A 7,659-nucleotide genomic window follows, 5' to 3' on the forward strand; every position below is an offset into this window, starting at 1 on the left:
CCTGAAGTTAATTTTAGGTGGTCTGTCCTTTCTGGTGATTCCTGACACCAGTATTATCTCATCGTTAGCATAAACTATTTATCTGAATTCGGTCAGCTAAATTTTTCTTATTATATCATCAAACACAGCCCTTATTAATTTCTCTCCTAACAAAACCATTATCTATTCTGAATTTTAAGTTTCTTGAACAAGCCCTTTATAACTTTTCTAAGTCCCATCAGCTGTCAGTATGTCCTGTGTGACGCTGGATCCATAAGGCCTTTATCCGCAGATTTTAATAGTCACCATGTAGTTTTTCTGTTTATTGAGTATAATTCCATGAGTTAGGCCTCCATTTCCACACAGTCCCACCCCGCAGTGTTTTTCGGATTCTATTGTTTAGAACTTCCTTGATGTCATTGATTGCCTTGATCTGGCAAGTGTAGTAAATTTTTCCTCGCAGTTCCTGCTGATTATGTTTCACGCTCTCATGTGTCATAACTAAGCAAACTGTCCAGTCAGATCCCTGCGGTGTCTCGCCAGTCTATCGCTGGGCCACTTTCTCCTCTAATCAAACTGATAACAGTCTGTGATTATTTTCTCGCAGCACACTTTGCATGTGTAGCTACACGGATCCTTAGTTGCTTCATTTAAATGTGCTCAGCTACTTTAGAAGAAACGGGTAATATCATTGGTGTGCATGAATTCTAATAGGTTCCAGTCTGTTTCCAATTATCCTAATGACGCTATCCACCTAACTTCTGGTATTTCTAATCATGCTTCGGCGATAGGTCCTGTGTATTCCTTAAAGCTAATATTAGAAAACTACATCACATATAATACATATACATTTGTGTGTGCGTGTGTGTATGTGTTGTCTGAATAGGCATCTACACCCTCGTAGCTTTTGCTAGCAGATTTTTCAGTGCGTCATAAATTAGACTATTTTTTCTTTTAGTAAGATTTTTTTATATAAATCGTTACAAAATAAGAAAAATGTTCAAGGATGACTCAAAATAAAAATTTTGGTATATAACATTTATATAAGAAATAAAATTCGTTATGTACCATTTTTCTTTTTTGACGTTAATGGTGAAAAGCTAAGGAAAATATTTTTATTTATATCCCTATGTTGGAAAATTATCTTTCAGTCCGATTTTTTGGCGATAACTCAGATTGAAGCTCTTGGAATGTAAAATTAAGATGAAAAATAAAATTTTCTTTTCTTGATATCAGTTCATAAAAATTGAACCTCTTAATATCAGAACTAAAATGTTCAATGTCATGGTTTCACTTTTTTATATTAGTGTTTAAAAAATATGATAAATGAGTCCGTTTGGAGTGGAGAATCTGTTTCATAAAAAGTGCAATAAGGTAGTTAAGTAACACTACCTACAACACTACCTACTGTAGTGTGGCATTTACTATAATTGATACTTATTACAAAGGTAAATCATTATAAGACTATAATAATTTTCCTTCTCAAATATTTTTTAAAGATAATAAAAAGCAACTTATTTTATCTGTTTTTGAAAAATGGGGGCATTGACGAAAGATGGAACCACGGAGAAACGTAAAAAGTTAACTGTTTAATGTAAAATTTCCAGTTACTTGTAACATTTCGATCCTACTTGGGATCATAAACAATATTATATTTAAGTTTCAGATGTTTTGAATTAAATCATTGGGCTGGACGAATGTTGTTTACATTTACTATTTTAAAACTTTTTTGATTGTGTTACGGTAGCCTAAGGGACATTCCTCCTTTTCTTCTGGGGTAATTTCTTTTATCTCACTGTTGAAAAAAAGGTTTCTGTGCATTTTTTGACCTAGAAAAAGCTTTTGACACGGTAGATAGAAGTCAACTTTGGGAAGTCCTGAAAGAGGATGGAGTCAATGGATGGCTCCTACAAGTTATACAAATAATATATACAGGTAGCAAAGCGAGTGTCAGAGTGAATGGGAAATTGAGTGACTGTTTCGATATTATTCAAAGAATTACACAAGGATGCGTTATGTCTTCATGGTTATTTATATTATTTATAGACAAGTGTTTAAGAATGGCTCTCTTCGATGAAGTGGGTGTGCATCTCGAAACAATAAGGGTACGTGTGTTAGCATTCGCAGATGATAAGGTTGTTATGGCAGAGTCTTTCGAAGACCTAAAAAGAATGTTGAATAAACTAGATGCAAGCATGAAGAGCATGGGCCTCAAAATTAACGCAAATAAAACAAAAACTATGGTGTTCGAAGGAAAGAGTGAGAAAACACTATGCAATATTTTATTAAATGATGAGAGAATTGAACAAGTTGATAAGTTCGTATACCTTTGTAGCTTATTTACTAGAGACGAGAAGATAGATGAGGAATTAGATGGAGGCATAAACGAAGGTAAAAAGGTTATTGGTAGAGAAGGTTCCCTTATCAGAAGTAAAAATATATCAAATAAAGCTAAAATGGCAATACATAATTCTATATTTGTACCGACTGTATTATACGGTAGCGAGACTTGGACTTATCAAGAAAAAGATAAGAGTAAAATTAACGCAATTGACATGAGATTAAGTGAACGACTAACGAAACAAGTGTATCAAGGTAAAGTAAATGGCAGCGTGCCCAGAGGTAGACCGCGGAAAGAATGGTTAGAATGTGTGAATGAGACCCTAGTTAGAAGAGACATAAGAAGTCACAGAAACACGAGAGCCTGCATGAAAAAATGCATGGACATAAAAAAAGCTAGAGAAGTATGCCAGGACAGGAAAGTATGGCGGCAAATAGTTAATAAACCGAACCTTTTTTTAAAAAATGATGTTTCAAAACAGTCATAAGATTATAAAAACCATGATAAAATTTTATAATATTTTATTACATTTTATTAAAAACTCAATGTAATTTTATAACGTACTTTTAAATCCGTAAAAATATGTACTTTCAAGTTACTTAAAATCCTGTAAGTGTTTAAGTAACAAGAAATCATTTAAATCTCTTTGAATTTCTTTAAATAAATTGGAATATCTAAAATCCAATACAATGTCTTCAATTCTATTAAAATCTAATTAAATTCTTTAGAATTTCTTATAATCTATTGAAACCCCTTCAAATATGGGAAATCTTAGAATTAAAAATAGAATTCAGAGAAGATTTATCTTCGTGTGTTGAAAATTGAGCTACTTGGTTGAAAATACATCTTTCATGGTTTCAAAATAACTTTCATGTTGAATATTCATCTTTTTGGGTTTAAGGTTCAAATGTTTTTTGAAATATTTGACGTTTTAGGTAGAAAACTTGAAGTTCTATATATGTTGACTTGAAATCTTAGGAATATGGTAAATACATTAATGTTATTTAAAAATATTGATTGTCCCATTATCACTTTTACATTAATTTACAATATATGTTATAATTTATAGTTTTAACATGTTTAATTGTTTTTAATAATCACATACATGCTTGTAAGAATTGATTTATTAAATATTTCCTAATTTTGAAAAATGTATTGCATTTAAGAATGTGAAAGAATTTCTAAGCATTGCTTCCGATTTTTCGTAACGTCAACCACGTCTTGGAAACGGGAGGAAGTCACGGATTGAAAAAGGTCTCCAAAAATCTTTTTGAATACAGGACATAGAAGACTTTAAGCTCTTTCATTCTTTTTATTGAAAATTCAGTGATTTTTCTAGATCAAGATAAAATTAAAAAAGCGAAGGGAGCCGACATTGGTATGCTTTTTATTTACAGACCAACTTTCACATGTTAATTGAATTCTGATGTCAGAACTGAAACATTTCCTCTATTTCGATGAGATAACTGGTAAATATTTAAATAAGAGATAAAACTAGTGAAAAATTCTGAAAGCAGATAAGATTCCAGACAGATGTTAAAAAAAACATTCATTTTGAAACTGCTTCATGATTCCTAAGTATTTTAATTCGGCCAAATTCCTGATCAATCGAGACACTTATCAAGCTCCATGTTTTATGACACAATTCTGGCTTCTACAACATGAATCCAAATTACATTTGTACTCACTTCGGTCCAATTTATAAAGAGTTTTGATAAAATAACAATACAAATAATTATTTACGGATTCACATTAGGATAAAGTCCAAATAGCGAAGCAAAAAAGGTTATTTGTTGTGAATTTACAAACATTTGTAAAAATATGGACACATTATTATAATATTATATTCACCAATAGAATTCAGGATGACTACAAATGATACACGGAAAAAACGATGTAGCTGACAGAACAATATTTTTGTCCTCAGAACTATAAAGTATAGTTCTTGCTCTAACACTACTGGATGCTCCTCACAACTGTACCAGTATAGGCGTAACAGCTATATTATTATTATTATTTTTTTCCTAAACGTCATATTGATCAACGAAGGATACAAGTTTGTCGACGTGACAATACGTAATAGGAAAATTCTTTCAAAATTTATTGTGCTACAAACTAAAAATATACACACACATTCGCGAAACGCTGTTTTCTGGTTCATAAGGTCTAAAAACGTAGACATTTGAGAAAAAATATACGATGCGAAGAAGCTTTTACAAAAAAAAAACTCCTCGAGCAAATGACGCTTCCCTTCCATTTTAAGGTTAGAGTCGCACGTGTTTGCAAAACAGTGTACAGGTCCCATGACAAATGAGTATAGTTGTCTCACCGATACCGCATTAGTTCAAACACTATATACATGTACTTCGCTGAACTACACTTCTGTATAGTTCGAGCGGAAATACTGTTTTTTCCGTGTAGGAGGACAATAGAAAAGATTGTCATTTTTTCCAACTGAGGAATGACAGCTTCCTTAAATAATGAAAAATTTGGTGACAAGTACAAACTTTTGTTATTCTAGTGCTTCATCAATCCATATAATATATATATGTAATAGTTCTTATTTCACGAATCAGAATTGCCTTGAGCTTTTCTTTTATTTATATTTCATAAAGCCACTGGTGAGAATCCAGAGTCATTTTCATAGTCTTAGTTCTAAAGCGTGCCAACTTTTACTCGAACTGTAGCATTACCGAACCACCGGTTTTTTCTGTGATATCAAATTCTTTAAAATCTCTTTATATCCAACAAAATACTTTGAAATTCCGTAAAATATGATAAATTACTTTTAAACTTGTGGAAACATGTACCTTTGAATTCCTTAAAATCTCTTAAAATCTTTTAATCATTAGGATAGTGTAGTTTAAGAACAATGCCACTTTAATGCTTTTTGTCGTCTATGTCATTAGATGTTCCAGCAGATTACTTTATCATCCAGTGATCGTAATTTTGATGGCGTCTAATTAAAATTCAATTGAGCTAGTTAATTGATTAAATTAGTGATTTTTTTCTTTATAAATAGTTAACTGAATATAGAGACATTATTTGAAGACATTTTTTTTATTGTTGCAAACTGTTGTCATTAGACATTTAGAAATCTTTTCCTATACACTGTAAGTTAATCCTTCTTATATTTGAAAATAATTACAAAGGTTATAAGACTATAATAATTTTCCTCTTAAAATATTATTGTAAAGGAATACAAAATATATTTCTTTCTTTGATACTGAGAAAACCATAATACATTGATTATTTAATATAAGTATTAGTTACTTGTAACATCTCGATCCTACATGGGAACACAAACGATATTATATTTTTGTTTTACATTTCTTCAAATTAAATGATGGGTTGAATGAAAGTCGTTTACATTTACTATTTTAAAACTCTTTTTGATTGTGTTACATTGGCCTAAGGGACATTCCATCTTTTCTTCTAGTCATTTCTTTAAACTAGCCGCTATCCATGTTTATTTTTACCCGCTTTTCAATCTTGTGTTTTACTGTATATATTCCAAGAAGAATACGATAACCTTCCACTATTGCAAGATCATCGCCAGTAGATGTTGTTGATATTATTTGTTCTTCCGCTGGTGTAGGTCCTTGCTCATTGTTTCCTACTTTCACTTGAATCGGCTTATCTGCAGGAAAAGTATTTTTTCGAATTTCAAATAATCGGTGTGGATTATTAGTACTGGGAATAAGCCGAATTGAACTGAGGTTGTAAAATGCACGTTTAAGTACAAGAGAAGGAAGACGCCGAGCAGCAGGAGACTTAGACTTGACGAGGAAGGCCAGGAATAGGATCACCGTTGGGTAAACAGTCAAACTGTGAACTTAACTCTGCAACAAAAAACAGAGTATCACATTGTTGTTAAAGTAGACAATCCTGTGTTGCTATGACATGGACCTTCTGTGGTAATATTGTGAAAAAAATTAACAGTATTGAGTTATGTTTGTCTGGAGTAACTTCCCACCACAAGCTATTTTTACCTAATTGACTTAAGTTTTCGAAATATGTATTTACTTGTTTCAAGATATATTTATAAAATTACACAAAAAAAAGTTTACTTGAAAATTTGGCTGAGAAAATCTTAGAGATGTTGATTGGGCTGACATAGGACGTCCTAGGAACGCTCTAAGGGCGTTCCGGGGATTTTCATAGTTTTGTGCCCACTGGGTTCTCAGTAGTAAATAAACGTGCACAGATAATACACCCCAAGTGTGGCATGGACAGATTATAAATTCTGACTCGCTGATGACAAAAATGACAGTGAAAATACCCCTTTTCATTTTAAAGGTGAAACCCCACTCAAAAAACTCTAAAATTTATGTTTCTTTCGTTTATCTAATTTAATAATAAAATTTTACAATAAAGCTTCAAATAAAATTTCAGACATTTTTAAAATACGCCTTTCATGTTATACACGAGTTTTCGAAAAAAAGGTTATTTTTTTAGAGAAATGGAACATGTTTGTACAAAGTTTTTCTCGAAAACGAAGCAAGATATGAAACAAAAAAAAATTTTTTGATGAAGTAAAGAAATCGAGTTTTTGAAAAAAATGAAGTAATATTGAACATTATGAAGGAGACTTTTTTGTAGCAATTTTTCCAAAGAACAATTTAGCCTTCATAATTTTTTTCATATCTCGCTTCGTTTTCAAAAACATTGGCTATTTCAGCTTTTTTAAATGGATTATATTAAAAAAATGGCTCTGCCAAAAACTTCATTTTTTTATTGAAAAATACTTGTAAGATATACCAGATACAAAATGAAGAGAAAAATTCTTGTTGATTTAATGTCCGAGGAGCCATGATTTAACTTTAATTCAGGTTCGGTTTTAGATTTGAATTGTTGAGTTGTTGTTAATTGGTAAATGTTAATAAATTTAATTCTTTAATCGTATAAAGACTTCAAAATTCAAATGGTGTATAATGAAAATTTTGAAAATATTTACGTTCTGAGTTTTACAATTAATTCACTATTTTATTATTTACTTTTTTAATTTTAAAGTCTTCATATACGATTAAAGAATTCTAATTTAAAACATGAATCTTTAGACATTCATAAGTGCTATAAATTTTATTCACTTTTTCGTTTATTTTGTCTTCTTATCCGCTAATTTTTTTACGCTAGTTAAAGTTGTAAAAATCCAATAGAATGAATGAAAGTAACGAAAGGATTCTTGATTAAAGTTAAAATTTGATGTAGTATAATTAAAAATTAAACATTTTGGCTTCGAATTTGCTTCCATGATTCGTTACATTAATTTAAAAAAATGAATAATTACCAATTGAAAAATCTCAGTCAGAAGTCTATAGATATATGCAAATGCTCGG

The sequence above is a fragment of the Belonocnema kinseyi genome, chromosome 2, assembly GCF_010883055.1.
Source record: "Belonocnema kinseyi isolate 2016_QV_RU_SX_M_011 chromosome 2, B_treatae_v1, whole genome shotgun sequence".
Classification (NCBI taxonomy): Eukaryota; Metazoa; Arthropoda; class Insecta; order Hymenoptera; family Cynipidae; genus Belonocnema; species Belonocnema kinseyi.